Raw genomic sequence first — 15932 nt, forward strand, 5'->3', positions numbered from 1 at the left:
TAGATGTGTATGAAATAATCACTATGCAGACAGGGCAGATGTCTTTTCAGTTTTGCTTTGTGAAACAGAAAGCAGTTCCCTATTAGAGTTTAGTACAGTCACAGTGCAGCCCTGAGGTTTTAGAGGTCTATATTATGTGTACTGAAATGCTGTCTCATGGTTTCAGAGAGCTGAGTAAGCAAATTCTCTGAATATCTTAGTGGCCTTACCACACTGTATCACTTTGCTGCTGTTCCTGCTGGTTATTTTGATTGTGCTCCTCACGTAGAGCAGAGATCATTCGGTTCATCTTGAAATCAGTTCCAAAAATTTTCCTAAGTCCAGACATGGCATGCACTGACTACATTTTTTTGGCAGGGAGGCACAACGAGAGCTCGAAGGCATCTCAGATAGTTCTGGTTTTGCTCCATCTGCCTTAATTGCCATAAAATTTCCCCCAAGGTCCGATGGAATCCCAAAAAACCATCTAGTCACCCCAGGCCAGCCATCTGACCCAGCTGTTGAGCAATCAGGGGACACCATTTCCTGACACTTAGGGGAAGGATGTGTGGGAGGTTTGGCTCTTGGTGCTTTAATTGTTATGAATTTTCAAACCTGGGTCAATCCTATGGTGATCTGACCCTCTCTCTTCCCTGCTCCTGCAGCCCCAGGTGAGCACAGCATGTTCCTCAACTAAAAGAAAACTGACTGCTCTAATTTTCATTGGGTGGAATAATTTGTGTGTATTTTCTTCTGCTTTTTGTTGTGTTATTGATTGACAGTAGTGTCTCTAATACTCTTCTGTTTCACTAGCCATGCTTCCTAATAATCCGCTCCTTTGAAATGATGTAATTCCAGAAAACTGGTAGTTGTATGACTCAGGATCTATACTAACACACAATAAATTTAACTCATTTCTCCTCTTTTGGCAGTTCCATTTAACACTGAAGTTCCTTCTGTTTGGTACTACTCTGTGTGTATCAGGCTGAGGACTTATCTTCCAAGCTCTGTGTAGGTATTAAATTTCATAGAGCTATGTAAATTAGTTAAATGGGATTTATTAGGATGGGTTCTCAGCCAGTGTAAATAGGTGTGGGGCTCCCATGTAGCTAGGACAAATGTATTTCAGCTGAGGATTTGGCTCAGTGCCTTCATAGTGGTAATGAGTGACCTGAGGCACAGACAGTGCAAGCCTGCTGTCATTTGTACTAGTCAAACATTTTTTGTAATTCTGTATTGTTCAGAAAACTTATTCTAGGCTTCAATTAGAAGTAAGTTCAAATAGCATCAGAATTTGGTCCAGAGAAACTGAGTCCCAAGTTGTGCAAAGTAACCTGTAATTTTGGCTCTTTATTTTTAGTGTCTCGTTAAGGCACTGAGATGCTTGAAAACTAAGACAGCCAAAATTATAAGCTGCTTTTGAAATGTTGGCTGACTGGCTTGGGCAAATCTACACAGTGGGTTTGATTCTTCTCACGTGCTTTTTACAGCAGTGTAACTCTCTGCAAGTCAGCGAAGTTACTGCTGTTTCACAGCAGCAGAAGTCACAGAGGAATGTATCCCATGTTGCCAGAAGCTCCCATGAGCTTTGGTATGTCAGTCCTGTGCTCATATTCTGTTTTTCTTGAAATATCCAGGATGTGCCCTGCTTTGATTTGCTGAGAACCACGTAGCCACATGACCATGAACACATCGCACACTAAGCATTCCCGCTGGCAACACAGGCTCAAGATTTCTTAGGGCTGTCTGTTAAATGTGGGCCTGATAATGGTCAAGCATGCTTTTCCCTACCAAGTATTTCCCTTAAGGTTTGTGTCCAGTGTACATGTTGTCCAGATTTCATGTTGCATGTTAGTTATATTTTCAATTTGTTTTCCATGTGGTATTTCAACGCTTGAAATTCTGGCTTCTCCAGTGATCTCTGTGGTGTCAGATAATATCTTCTCATAGTAGGAGTTTTTTAGTTTGGGGACAACGCTGAGTAACAAACCTGACCAAGAGAAGCTCCTGTGGTTTCTGGATTTAGTAGAAAAGTTATTCTGAGAGTATTGCAGGCTTATACCAGTGATAAGGGTTCTCTGGAGTTAGGAATTAGAGAGACTTAAGGTGGAAAGAGGGAAGTAGATAAGAAAGGGACAAGATGGAATTTAAGGAGTAGGGGCGGGAGATCAGAATGATGTGTTTAGACTGCAGGAAAATGGAAAGAGAAGTAACCTTGAGGAATAGAGGAAAACTTGGCAGTGAGGGAGGAATAGGCTCCCTCCCTGAATAACAAGTGCTTGCTCATTTCCTAGTTTTGCTGACTTCAAAGTAATAATAACTGCAGTTGATATTACTGGTCATGAGCTTTGAAGTTGACATTTGCTTTCATTCAGAGTATTTTCTTCTTCACTGTGTCCCAGAATGACTTAAATGCAGGCAATGCTTGTGCCAGCCCAAATCTTCTCTGAACTGAGGACAAAGCATATCTGTGGTACCCAAAAGCTCTCCTTTGTCTCCTTGGTGTATCACTTTTTAAAGAAGGTATTAACAAGGAAGCATTTTTACTCTTACAGCTTTTATTTTTCAAGGTAGTGAACAAGCCTGGTTTGAGGGGCTTTGTATTTTGTTTGCTCTTTCAAGGAACAATGCTTTTATCTGCTTAAATAGCTGAATTAATAAGCCATGAAGTCTTAAGACACTGCAGTTTACACAATACCCCCATAGGAAAATATTCATCTTAAAAATAAGTCATCAGGTCCAATTTTGCTTTTTAAGGTCTGTGCTGAAGATATGTTCCCAGGGAATTTCTGTAAATTAAAAAAGGAAATACATGTACTGCAGGGAGAAGGAACACTTCTGCCAATGAGCATAATCAAGGCTGGGTTTGATCATGCAAGTCTACATTTCATGGCTTTGATATCATGCAGCAAAACACTTCTCCCAGGACAAAGCTGTGGGAAGAGATGAGAAATCTCAGGGGATAGGTCCACTGGTAGCTATTAAACCTGATTATCTGGCTGTACTCCCATCTTCTGGTCCTGAACAACTAAAAGAATTGAGCAGGAGTAGGATCAGACTATGTATGGTATTTTTGTTTGATATCCCTAACCATTTACAGCTGACCAATCTTGTAGTATCTTGGAGATAAGATACTACAAGAAGTACTACAAGAAGATACTACAAGATACAAGAAGATACTATAAGATACTACTAGAAGTATCTTGGAGATAAGATACTAGTTTTGATGGACTTCTGACCTGAGCCATTGAAGTCAATTTCTATATTCCTGTAGTCTTCAAGAGTCAAAACACTGAAGATCCTTGGATGTTTCAGCTGTTCTGTGCAGGAGAAACAGTCATACTCCTAAAATGTGGGATGAGGAGCCTGATCAGGTACTTCATAAACCTTCAGAAACTTATTCATGTTTTAGAGAAGTCTTTTCAATGTCAAGAATGAACATGGAGAAAATATACTTTCATTTTTAGTACTGTCTGTACCTTCTTGCCAGTGAAAGAAAGCGACTGGCAGCTCTCCCTGTTCCCCATTTCAAAACTGGATTACAAACACTATCAATTTTTTGCAGAAAGGATTTAATTTGCTAGCACTCCTCCAGTTATTTTTAGAAATGCTTTGCATTTTCTTTTGATTTAAATATTTCTCTAAATCTCAACGTTTTAATCAGGTGTACTTATCAATACTATGTTTAATGAATAACAAATATTGCCAGTGCTTCCATTTTCTAGGGAAGCTCAGTGCTTTTAAAAAATGTTTAAAGCTATTTTTAGATGTTTCAGGCTGGTCTTGAAAAATCATTAATCTATTTGCACGCTCTTGGTCCTAGGCTGTCATCTGTTTTCTTTCAAATCTCAGAAGGCTGTGACAGAAATATGTGGGAATTCCATGTTGCTCTGCATCAGCCTGCCAATTCTGCTCCTTTCCTTGTCAGGTCAAAGAGAGCAACCTTTTCAAGAAGGAATGAAACTACTGTAGAATCCTATAAGCGTCCTTGCCTCTGCTGATCTGTGTGTAGAAGTTTCCTGGACTCTTTTAACTTTTAACATGTAACATGTAAGATTTCCCTCTGACATGGAACTATTTTGTTCCCCCAAAATGTTACAACAGTCCAGTTCCTCTATGAAAACCTGTAGTCAATATATCATCAGCCACTGGATCTGTATTTCCCATTGATTTAAGATCAAGCCCTTGAGTGCAGTGGGTATGGTATGCTCATTAACCAGATTGTTTCTGACGGAACTGAAGCAATGCTCTATTTAACCAGCATAAGTTAAACCATGAGAATATTGTCTTCAATCTTACATTATATCAATGTGTGAGGATAAAGGGAAGAGATTTTATATAGTTAGCAATTTATTTTTCCATTCAGCAGTTTCCTTTGAAAAATTTCCAAGCACTTTACAAATATTAATGGACTTAGCACTCCATGAAACTGAAGCATGGCTTATTCAGATGCCTGCAACCTGACAGGAGTCTGCACTATTGTATAAACACTCTCATTGCAGGTAGGTTAGACACCCCCTCCTCCTTTTTATTTTTCAGTTATGTGTATGGTCGTGGTAGACAGCAAGTTCAATATGAGCCAGCAGTGTGCCCTGGCAGCCAGGAGGGCTAACCGTGTCCTGGGGTGCATCAAGCACGGCATCGCTAGTAGGTCGAGGGAGGTGATTGTCCCGCTCTACTCTGCGCTGGTGCGGCCTCACCTCGAGTACTGTGTGCAGTTCTGGGCACCACAGTATGAAAAGGACACGAAACTGTTGGAGAGTGTCCAGAGGAGGGCTACGAAGATGGTGAAAGGCCTGGAGGGGAAGACGTACGAGGAACGGCTGAGGGCACTGGGCCTGTTCAGCCTGGAGAAGAGGAGGCTGAGGGGAGACCTCATCGCAGTCTACAACTTCCTCGTAAGGGGGTGTCGAGAGGCAGGAGACCTTTTCTCCATTAACACCAGCGACAGGACCCGCGGGAACGGGGTTAAGCTGAGGCAGGGGAAGTTTAGGCTTGACATCAGGAGGAAGTTCTTCACAGAGAGAGTGGTTGCACACTGGAACAGGCTCCCCAGGGAAGTGGTCACTGCACCGAGCCTGACTGAATTTAAGAAGAGATTGGACTGTGCACTTAGTCACATGGTCTGAACTTTTGGGTAGACCTGTGCGGTGTCAAGAGTTGGACTTGATGATCCTTAAGGGTCCCTTCCAACTCAGGATATTCTATGATTCTATATCCTCTGACATGTTACTTTGATGAAGGCATGGCAATTAACTAAAATATTGTAACACCACCTTTATCATTGTTATCTTTTGTCTCCTGCCTTTTAGGTAAGCCATGTATTCACCCAAACTCTGCTTCTAGAATACAAGTGTATCACCCTACTGCAAAGGATTTGCACTCCTCCCCTTCCTTTCTTCTCCTAAACCTATGTTCTGCCCCCCCCAAAGCATCTACTTATATTTCCCAATTCTTCTCTTTACCACCTCCACCCTTCATTTAGGCTTTTGCCTGCACTGAGAGTGGTACTCACACTTAGGTACTTCCAGTAATGACTGCTTGTAAGAGACCTGCTCTAACTAGGTAGAATGGGTTTACTTGTTAGATTAAACAGCACAAAATTGCAGAGAGGGTTTGTCAGGGTGTCATTCTTTCTTACAAATGTTGTCAGGAATGGAGCCATCCTTTTGTGCAGACAGTCTTGGTTTTCTCACTGAGTCACTGGCTATTAAGCTGAGATGCCTGGACTGTGAGTACCCTGCTTAAATCCATTTGGCAGAATCCTGACCCCCTCCAGGCAGGCGACCCCATCAGCATCTGCACAACAGATGAAAGAAAGCAAGATCTTGACCAAACATGAGGGGACGTTAGTCCTTTGCTACTTTTGCAGCCGTGTATACAGAGGGAACCAATTAAACTATGTTTCTAACAGCTGAATGCACAGAGAGACAGTTGGTTTTGTTCTCGCCTGTGCTCTGATCTGTCAGCATCTTCCTGCACTGTTATGCAGGGGTAGAGTAATAACCATGCTAGGGCCCTGCCAATATGAACTGTCTTCCAACTGTGCCCTACTGAGATATGAACTTGCCCTCCTTGCTTGTTTCATACTTTTACTGCCCTGAGGGTCAGGCATCCCAATGAGTGAATTTCTCTGACTCTGTTTTAGAGGCCCTGAAATGTGTTGCCAATGCCAGAAGTACAAAGCTTGACCTTAGCCTTTCATCGTCAGCAGGATTCAGGCAGCCTGTGTGAATGTTACAAAGTCTTTGGCACTCACCATTGCTACGTTATAGGGAGAAAAACAGATGCATTTTCTGACTAGGTGAAATTTGCCTTGGGGGACCCATGAACTGTTTTCCAGCTGTGTCTGGGCTTATCTAGAGTAGCTTCATGTACCTGCTGGGGGACATGTGTTAAGCTATAAATGTCCAACTGTGCCCTTTGTGACACATTTTATGTTTAAACAGAGGCAAAATTTAGCAGGCAACTCCACACTGCCTCATCTCCTGCTTACTTACAATGGTGATGTTTAGTATGTTCACATCTATTGGGCCATCTCTAGAGGCCCATACTCTTTCTGATTTACACATCTGTTAGTGTAGCTAAGCTACTGTGAAATGGGAGCCTTATCTAAGAAAATACTTACTGTAAATACAAACTGGAGTTGACCTAATATAAAACATCAATATAAAAATATTGTATCACTGTACTTTTCATAAAAAGTGGTTGAAGAAAACTGCTTCATCAGACTTGAGAATTAATTTTTCAGTTACTGGCCTTGATTTTTGCAAGATATGTCAACAGAGCTAACTGGAGGAACGGACTTGTCTGCACCTACAATTCAGATTATGTGCACATCAGTATTTTGCTTTTTCTCACTTTTCAGATATAATATCCACAGATTTATGTATTTTTATCCATAGAGCATTCTTCTTCAAATAAGAAATTATGCTCTCTATAATCAGGTATCAAAGATCAGGGAAATGATACTATACCTCTGTACATTTTACCTCTGTAAAATGCCTAATTTGTCATTGTCAGCTGCTTTAAACTAAGAATGAGAATGGCTGCCTCACTTCAGGCCATAAAACTTACCTTATTCTACTTCTCACTGGTCGTTTGGAAAGTTGATGTGTGACATTAGTGGGATAAATGTTCTGTGGAGTCTCCTGGGCTGCATTGTCTGAGGCTGTAGGAAACAGGACATGAAGACCTTGTTGTCCTATACTCCCATGAATGCACATGACACAGGATCCAATTGAACATCCTACAGCCCCTGGTGACATATGGGAGTGCAGCAAATTAAAATGGACACAGATGGTGAAAAAGTCTCCCCTGTGTGTTGCCTTGTCTTGTCTTTCAGGGATGTTGCCTTAAGTCTTTGATCCAAATAGCCTGCTGAGGAAGTATGTCTCTGAGATATGATGAAACAGCGCTGGAAACGCCGTGTTCAGTTCTGGGTACTCAATACTGAATGGTTACACACAGTGTACGAGGGATATGGAGAGACTTCAGATATCCCTTGGAGTGCTCGTTAGTCATGGTCTTTTGGGATTCTTTAGCTCTTTCAGGAATAAATATAATTCACAAAGAAGCTAGAGGGCGCTTGACAATTTGTTGCCAGACTTGATGACAACACCTCCAGAGAAATAGGAAATATCCTCAAGACTTCCATTAAAAATCCACCTTTTTCTATCTTGGGCTTGCTTCTGCTGGCTGGCCACTACTATTAATTGTCCTTAGGTGTTTGCACATGTCAGGATATGTGCTTTCCAATGTGTTATCTATTTGTTTGTGTACCTGCCCACCTGTTTGTAATGAAACAGCCCAGGCTGTGTGAATGCATAAGCTGTATTTTGTATGTTTCCTGTTTAAACTGCATAGCCATAAGTTCATGAGTTCCCTAGGTTCCTATAGTTGCATTTGGATTTCTAAAGCTGAATTTCACACCAAAGTTTTGGGGGCTTGTTTCTAGTGCCTGATTTGGCCATTTGATTGGATCACACAGTCTATATCTTATGAGGCTGATAAAATGGGGAATGGTGAGCACTGTAGCTACAGTGAAGTTCCCCAACAAATGTACTGGTGGGTATCACAAAAAGCACTTCTCCCAGTTCAGTGATACCTTGAAATAGTCTAAGAAGTCTCCATGTATCAAAGATGCCAAGCTGGATTTGTTCGGGATCTCTGGACTTGAGTTATGTTCTGAGTGTCCCATGAAGCCTTGGGGTTACAGTCAACGTTGTACTACTCCTGGGTAAACACAGCCAGACTTAAGTTTGTTTATCGGTCACTGTGCGTGGTTCTTAAAACACCAAGCTAACTTTTACATATTCACTGAGGAGACACAGTAATCACCGCATTATATTAGCGTCTGCGTATCTGACACACCCAGTGATTTGTTTGCAGACTTTCCCACACCCTCAGAGTTGCCACTTCTTAGTTTGGGTCATTTTTAACATGGCTGTGTCAGATATAATTTTCCCTCCAGATATTTTTGGGTGTAGCTGATTGCAGCAAGGACAGAGGATAAGAGAAGTCTGCTGCTTGGAGGATGATGTGCAGCTCACCTGAGTTACATCATTAGAGAGCATTAGAACATTTCATGTTTTGTTTTTTTAGCTTTCCTTGCACACGCACACATGCACCTTCTATCCATATAGTCACAACTGTTATTTCTTTCTGTCCTTCTTCCTTTACCCAGCAGTGGAACATGATAGTCCTGAGAATCTAATATGGCCTAACCAGACCCCACCACACTGAACCACAGGGCTGACACAGGCCTTTCATTTTCTTATTGCCATTTGGTATCAGTAGGAAGATTTCATTATATTCCTGTTTCATCAGGCCTGTGTGCTGTATCAAAGAGTCAGTGTGGTTACGTTTATTAGCACTTTATGATTTTTTGCCTTGCTTGGACTGTGTCAGCTATTGGAGGTCTCCAGCTGGCAAATGGTGTCACAGAGCTGACTAAGTGGCCCCTTGTCCTGCCTGCTTTGCTAACTGTGCTGAGCCAAGCAGTATCTGTCAAAGTACATGGAAGGGAAGGAAGGGTTTTGTTTACTCAAGCAAACAAATGAGCTGTAGATGGGAGCGATGCTGCTGCTTTGGGCTTTGGCCATTAATTACAGGCTGCACACTTTTCAAGTACCAAAAGCCAAGCAACCTCCACCTTTCTTAATACTTGGATGAGAGACCAATGTCTATAGGAAGCAGTGCTGGTAATTTAGAGGCTTATATAAACTTTGATGCAGGTTTAAGACTGAAATCTGAGAGGAATTTGATATTAATGGGGTATCAAAGTTTCTTGCCTGTGCTTCACAGTGCTTTGGAGCACTAAATTAGTCATCTCTGAGGTAAGGATTAAAGGTTTGTGTAGCAAAATGTGTAGTTCTCAGGTACTTGTCATGAGGCACACTATGAGTGGGACACAGTTTAATACAGCTGCCTTTTATTTCTGGTTTCTGTTTGTCCTCTGGCTGCTTGTTTCTGACTCTCCACAGACCCTTAACAAACTGTCCTCTTTCAAAAAGAAATTGATATAGATCATCTCTTGGACTCCACCTCTCTGTGTCTGGGAGTTATTTTCTACTGGGCCAACTTCAGGACCACATTTACAAGAAATATTAATTACTTGTGGATCCTTCAGTTTTTACATTCTAATTTTGTACAGTTTGTGATGTGGGTGTCCTCTGTAGCTGCAGCTCCAGTAATGGGTCTCATCTTTCTTAAGATTTAAACAGCTACACTTTGGCAAGAACAGCTATCACTACCTGTGTAGCAATGGTAAGTACCAGCTGAGTAGGGACTATTGTCTGCTACTGAGGTCATCTCTTCCAGTGCAGTGACTGTTTTTAAAATACCACAGCTTGGGAGTTGCTTGGACTGTCTCTTCATACGTTGGCTTGGCACTGACCTACCTGGCTGTGAGGCAGTGCTTCTTGGTTACTTTCCTGACAACTTACTGTGACTAGCTCCATGTGGTACAAGAGATGGGTAAACAATGCAGCAACCCCTGCTTTTCCATACCTGCTGCGCTAAGATTGAGGTTGCCTGGAAAATTCAACAAGTGTAGAAAGCAGCATGCTGGAGTAGTGTCACAGCCTCATCCTTCTGTGTGTGTAAGCTGAATTTGTTGGGGAGTTCTGTCTGCTCCTTTGCACAAATGCAGTAATTCCCCTGAGCTCTCACTAACATGTTTCTGTGAACAGGGTGCACCATACTGTGCAAAACCTCCACATACTTCACAGATAATGTGATCTAGGTTTTTTTCTGAGGTTTCAGTGGAACTTGACGAGTGGTGATTTAGAGCTGAACAAGAAGCAAGGCTGGAGAAGCATGCTAAATATTTTTCTTGTTTAGCTGAGTTGTCTAATACTGGAACTGGAGAAGACGAGCTTGCACAAAGCCTTCTGATATTGACTCTGAGTCAGGCGTTATTATCCCTCTTTTAGAGAGTCAGAAACAAGAATTGGCTTGCCCATGCCCACACAGAAATGCACAGCTAGAGTCAGCATTACAGCTTGGTTACTCAGGCAAACACGGACGTGCACCATGTATCACACTTGCTCCTACCCTACTTGCTGTAAAGTAGGGATGCTTCTCGTGCAGTGGTCAGATGCATACTCCTTGTTCTATTGCTGTCTTTCATGAGTATGCTTTTTCTCTTTTTAGTGTAATTTTATTTTTAATCTAAAACTGTTCATGAATAAAGTAATCCTAGTCAATGTGTTGCAGTTTCATAACTATAAAAATGTCTCCTTGAGCCTGGATTGTTTGTAACTGTAGAGCTTTCTGTTGCTGGCTCTCCTAGACAAACTGGTGTGTACTAGTGGAAAGCAAGAGAGGACATGCGAGAGTGGTAGAAGGAAAATTCCCTTGCCATAGCAAAACACAACACTGAAAATTAGAGAACAACCAATGTAACGGAAAGCAGCAAGTTCTAAAAGATTTAGAAAACGTCAAGTCGATGCTGAGGTTGAGACTTGTGTTTCCTGTCTGTTGATAGTTTTTGAATGCCTTTGCCTCTCCCTAGATGTTGGGCATAACTGTGTGTGTCAACTTCCCTAGGCTGAGAGCAGAATCTGCAGGCCCTTTCCTTTAAAGCCTTTGGAATTTACATAACCCTGCAATTGTAGCAATGCAAAATGTGGCTCTGGTTACAATAACATGGGTTTAGGGAACGCAGGGAGAGATTGTAGCGGCAAAAGCATAAAAGCAAAACAAAACAAAACCCTACATGCTGTTTTAATTTTCAGCAGCCACGTGAGAACTGTCCTCCAGTTCCTAGCTATAAATAAATCTCTGCCGTCATAGGAAGACAAAAAACAAAACAGTTCACATTCCTCCCAGCATTTTCTTAAGGTTATAAAATAAAGGAAAGGTAAATATTTCAAAAGCAGAGTGTGTCTGTGCTGAGGAATGCCAAATTGGTACTCAAGGGGGTTGATATTTGCATCAAGTGAAGAAATTTGGCATTAAACCACTCTTTCTCTGCTCCATCTCCACCAGCTGTTTTGAGAAAATCACTTAGGACTGCATATGGATAATGCGCCAGGCAATGCTTCTTAAGCCCCAGGGGTACACTGCCCCAGTGTCAGCTGAGGCAGGAGCTTTCTTTGCGATGAATGAGGACTACACAGAAGCGTGCCTGTTGCTTGTTCTTCTCAGATGTTACATCCTAGTCCTGTTACGTGTTGTGTTAGGAAGATGGGGACTTGGTGCCAGGGTTTTTCCACTTTCCCGGTCGCTTGGGGTTAGGCCTGCAGCTTGCTCCTTTGAAAAGATGCAGAATTAATGGGAATGCTCTTCATGCCTTTTCCCCAGCTTTGAACGCTCATTTATTAGACTTAACTTGAAGGACAGGATGGATAGAAGGTTGTATAAGGTATTAGGCGTATGTTGTAGAACTGGGAGTTTTGTTGCATTGGCTCTCTAACCAGAAAAAAAAAAAAAAATCATTTGCACAGAAGTGATAAAATATCTATGTCTATGGTACATCTGTTTTCCAGAAGCCATAGCAATAGTGAAAGCTGAAACAGGGAAGCTTTCTGGAATATACTTGTGTTCCTGGAACAGCACTGGGGAGCAGATTGGGCATCTGAAGACAAATTCTTTGCTTCCCCTTATGGTAAAGGAATATTGACCTGTTATGCTGGCACTGGAGCAGAGGAAAAGGTGGAGAATTAGCTTCATGATTTGGATGTGGCAACAACAACAACAAAAATCTTAAGGTTTATCTATTCCTCTGACTGCTCAGATGCATGGAAAAATGTTCAAGTTAGTGAAGACTAGTCAAAGAGGTTGCACTTTACTGATGAGTTTTCTCTTGCGGTGACACATACAGAATCATAATTTCTCAAATTCACTACACAATTCAGCTGGGGATGAACAAATACCAACACACTTTCCAAGGCAAACTCATCCTGCCTTGTTGAAAAATTACCCCATATCCCCAAGTAATTTTTTCAACAGCATGAGGGAGTCAAGGAGAGAAGTGGATAGAGAATCTTGGCATCAGGTCCCGTCTCCCTTGCATTAAATCTAGCCTCCTCCTACAGAGTTGTGGTCTCAAATGAGATGTCTTATTATGGATTGAGTGGCTTAAGAAAAAAAGAAAATTGTGTTTTTCCAGCCATCCAGATTAATTAATAGAAATACCAGTGGCTGTACCACTGGCTGAAAATCTAAACAGAGTATTTCGACTCTCTTTGTCGAGATGAGGAATGGGTTTTATAGAGTTGTGAGACAAAGAAAGAGTGAGTGAATGAATGAATGAACACAGCTGTAAGATGCTGTAAAGTTTTTATTTCTGTGTGTTTAGGATGACCACATTATTCATAAGTGGTTGAGCCATGAGTGAGTTGCTCAACTTATCCCAGTAAAAAAATCTGTATGCTTACTTGGTATTATCAAAGGTTTTAATTTCTGCCACTTTACTTTGTTGAGTCATGTATTTATTCATGTTTCCTTTGCTCACTTCTTTTAGGGGACGATAGGTATTGTAGAAACACTGTCACAAGTTAGGATAGGATTTAGTTATGTGGCTACATGTTGACATGGCTAAAATATGAGCAGAAGGCTTTTGAAAAACGTGTAAAGGTCATGTGATTGGGTAGTGAGATCCTGTGTCACTGACAGATGCAAAGGTACAAATGCAGAATCAAACAGCATGATCGTCAACAATGCTGTAGAAATAAGCAGGTCTGCTTGATAAATAAGCTTCTAATTATTACTTGTGGCAAAACAAATGTGGTCAGCTGTTCACATTCAGTTTCAGTGGATCAGAATGGAAAATTGTTACAATTGCAGGTGTCATAGGGTAAGCTACCCTACTTTCAGACTCATGGATGAGAAGATATAATGCCATGTGAATCACGTGGCTAAGGATAGCTCTTAAGGGAATATCAGGATAGACTGACTCATAAAGTACTAATACAAGGAATGAGAGGAGATAACCTTCAGCAGAGAGACCTGGACATACCAGAAAGAGTCCAACAATGGTCTGTGAAGATGATTAAGAGTCTGGAGCATCTGATATAGGAGGAGAAGCTGGGAGAGATGAAGCTGTTTATCCTGGAGAAGAAAAGGCTTAAAGAGGTCTTATCCATGTATATAAATAGCTGATGGGGAGGAGTAAAGCAGATGTAATGAGATGCTTCTCAGTGGTGCCCCGAGACAGGGCAGGAGTTAATGGGCACTAATTGAAATACAGGAAATTCCATTCAAACATTAAAAACAAAACAATACAAATAAAAACAACATTCTTTTACTGTGAGGGTAATCGAACACTGGAACAGGCTGCCCAGAGAGGTTGTGGAGGCACCATGCATGGAGACTCTCAAAACCTGATGGGATGGTGCCCTAAGCAACCTGCTTTTGTTGCCCCTTCTTTGAGCAGGGGCTTTGGAGTAGACGATTGCCAAAGGTCTCTTCCAACCTCAGCTGTTCAGTGAGTCTTACTTGTTTTTTTCTTATGACTGAGTCAAAACAACTATGATCACAGGTGGCACTTATGAGCAAGACCAAGTACTATTTGGGATGTCCTGTCCTATGTCCTCTTAAAATAAGTTATTTCAGGGCAAAAATGAGAAACTGTGGTGAAAGGTTTCTGGAGGACATGTAGAATTGCTTCTTGTGCTATATATAATTGGAGGTTGAGTAGAGGACCTCACTCTCTCAAGTTTCTAATGTGTCATCTTTCATCAGTACCAAGTTCTCAAAGAAATAGATAAACAAATAAATCCTGAGTTTGCCCCATGTTGACGAATCTGTGTTAAAACTGATACTGTTTCTTCAGTGGAAAATTAGGTTAGTGAAGTGAAAACAAGGCCCCCCAAAGACTTCAGTTTCTATGAATAAAGTTAATGCACCCACGGAATAACTGATGATTTTAATGATGTTTCTCTTAAAACAGCTTAGTTAAATGCCATGGGAAGCAAACAAAGAGAAGGTCACTTTAATGGCATTTCCTAAAATGACAGTACAGCAGCAATTGTGGAATGTCTTGGAGCATAATCATTTGGCTTTAATAATACCAAAAAAAAGGGGGGGGGGGGGGAAGGGGGGGGAATAACCAACAAAACAATAACAAGAAAATTAGCTGACTGATAAAAGTAATAAATTCATAACAGATCTCTTCTCCTAAATGTTCGAAGTCATTTCTCTAGAGCAGCTGATACAAGAAGTCAGAGCCAATAGCTCTCTGTCAGCTGAAAACCATCTTTGTGTATGTTAATCACACTGCAAGGACTTTTTTTTTCTTCTAACAATGATCACTTAGGATCATTTCCTCACACTCAAAGATAAGGGTTGAGTAACCAATTGACAGTTTTGCTACAATGCAGATGCAATTGATAGCACCCAAATAGCACCCACTGCCTGAATCTTCTTATACCAAGTATGTACATATCAATCATTCTGTTTTCAGACAAAGTGATTCCACCAAAACACTGGAAGGCCAACCCTTTACTGAAGTTAATAGAGGCCATACTGGAACTTCTGTACACATTTCTTCTGTAATTTCATTTCAGAGTCACTGAAACATTGTAGATGCCTTTTATATTGATAGAAAGCTAACAAACTATGTATCTGTAATTGTTTCTCCAGAAAACCATCTCTACTGTCGCAGCAGCTGTACTAAGTCATCTGAAGGTGAAGTTTTCCTACGTGACAAGGCCTTGAACTGAACACAGAACTATACAGAGAGAGAAGAACAAATCAGAAACTACACAGATCATCCAGGTTAGTTCTGATTTACAGGATGGGCATGGGAGTAGAAATCCTAAAAATACTGGGAATGGGATTTTAGCTGTCACTTTTTGTTCTGTTTATCTTTCATGATAAAACCTACATTCCGCAGGCAAGAAGGATCTTCCACTGATTGCAAGGTGGTTTTCAACACAGCAAGGTTACAGCAAACACTTACTGTCCCTAACTATATACAAGCCAGGTGTGTTTGGAAGCAATGTAACTCCTAATGTCATCAAAATTGTAAACTCCTACCCCTTCTGTTCTCTTTACCATGTCATTTAAATAAAATAGAACAGAACTTGAATCCAGGCTATGCTACAAGTGTTAGTCGTGCCGTCACTCAGTTTGAGGGACAACATAACAACCTTGTTTTGATTAGAATTAATCTAAACTGGAGGCATTTCTCATAAGTTAACTTTCTTCTAAGTCTTGTAAATAAGCACATTTGAAATGGTAATTTAGTCATGTTCTTGATTTTATGCTCTAATTTCCCTCTTTCCTTCCTTTTTCACTCCTCTATTCTTCTACAGTGACCACCAATTAGAAGAAAACTTAATGTCAGCATCTTCCTCCTGAGTGCAATTTAGAATCCTTCAGAGCTTCAGTCTATTAAGAAGAGTTTGTGTATTCAGTTTGTGTGCCAAGTCTGATTATACCTAACACCTCATCATTTTCAGCATCCTTTCTGTTTCTTTCATAGTGCTTGCAGCAATCACAGG

At 41.1% G+C, this 15932-nt stretch overlaps 1 protein-coding gene across 9 annotated transcripts in view; it reads left to right on the top strand.

Moving 5' to 3' along the window:
* Positions 1-15932, top strand: part of DAAM2 (dishevelled associated activator of morphogenesis 2) — a 203572-nt gene that overhangs the window by 13386 nt on the left and 174254 nt on the right. For 7 of the 9 annotated variants that reach the window (XM_072035714.1, XM_027454027.3, XM_072035715.1 and 4 more), the window contains one exon: positions 15070-15204. The gene's annotated coding sequence lies outside the window, so the exon portion shown is untranslated. Of the gene's footprint in view, positions 1-911; positions 991-3253; positions 3354-15069; positions 15205-15932 lie in introns of all 9 variants that reach the window. The other 2 variants (XM_027454030.3, XM_027454029.3) reach the window with 2 other exon arrangements.

This window comes from Anas platyrhynchos, chromosome 3, assembly GCF_047663525.1.
Source record: "Anas platyrhynchos isolate ZD024472 breed Pekin duck chromosome 3, IASCAAS_PekinDuck_T2T, whole genome shotgun sequence".
Classification (NCBI taxonomy): domain Eukaryota; kingdom Metazoa; phylum Chordata; class Aves; order Anseriformes; family Anatidae; genus Anas; species Anas platyrhynchos.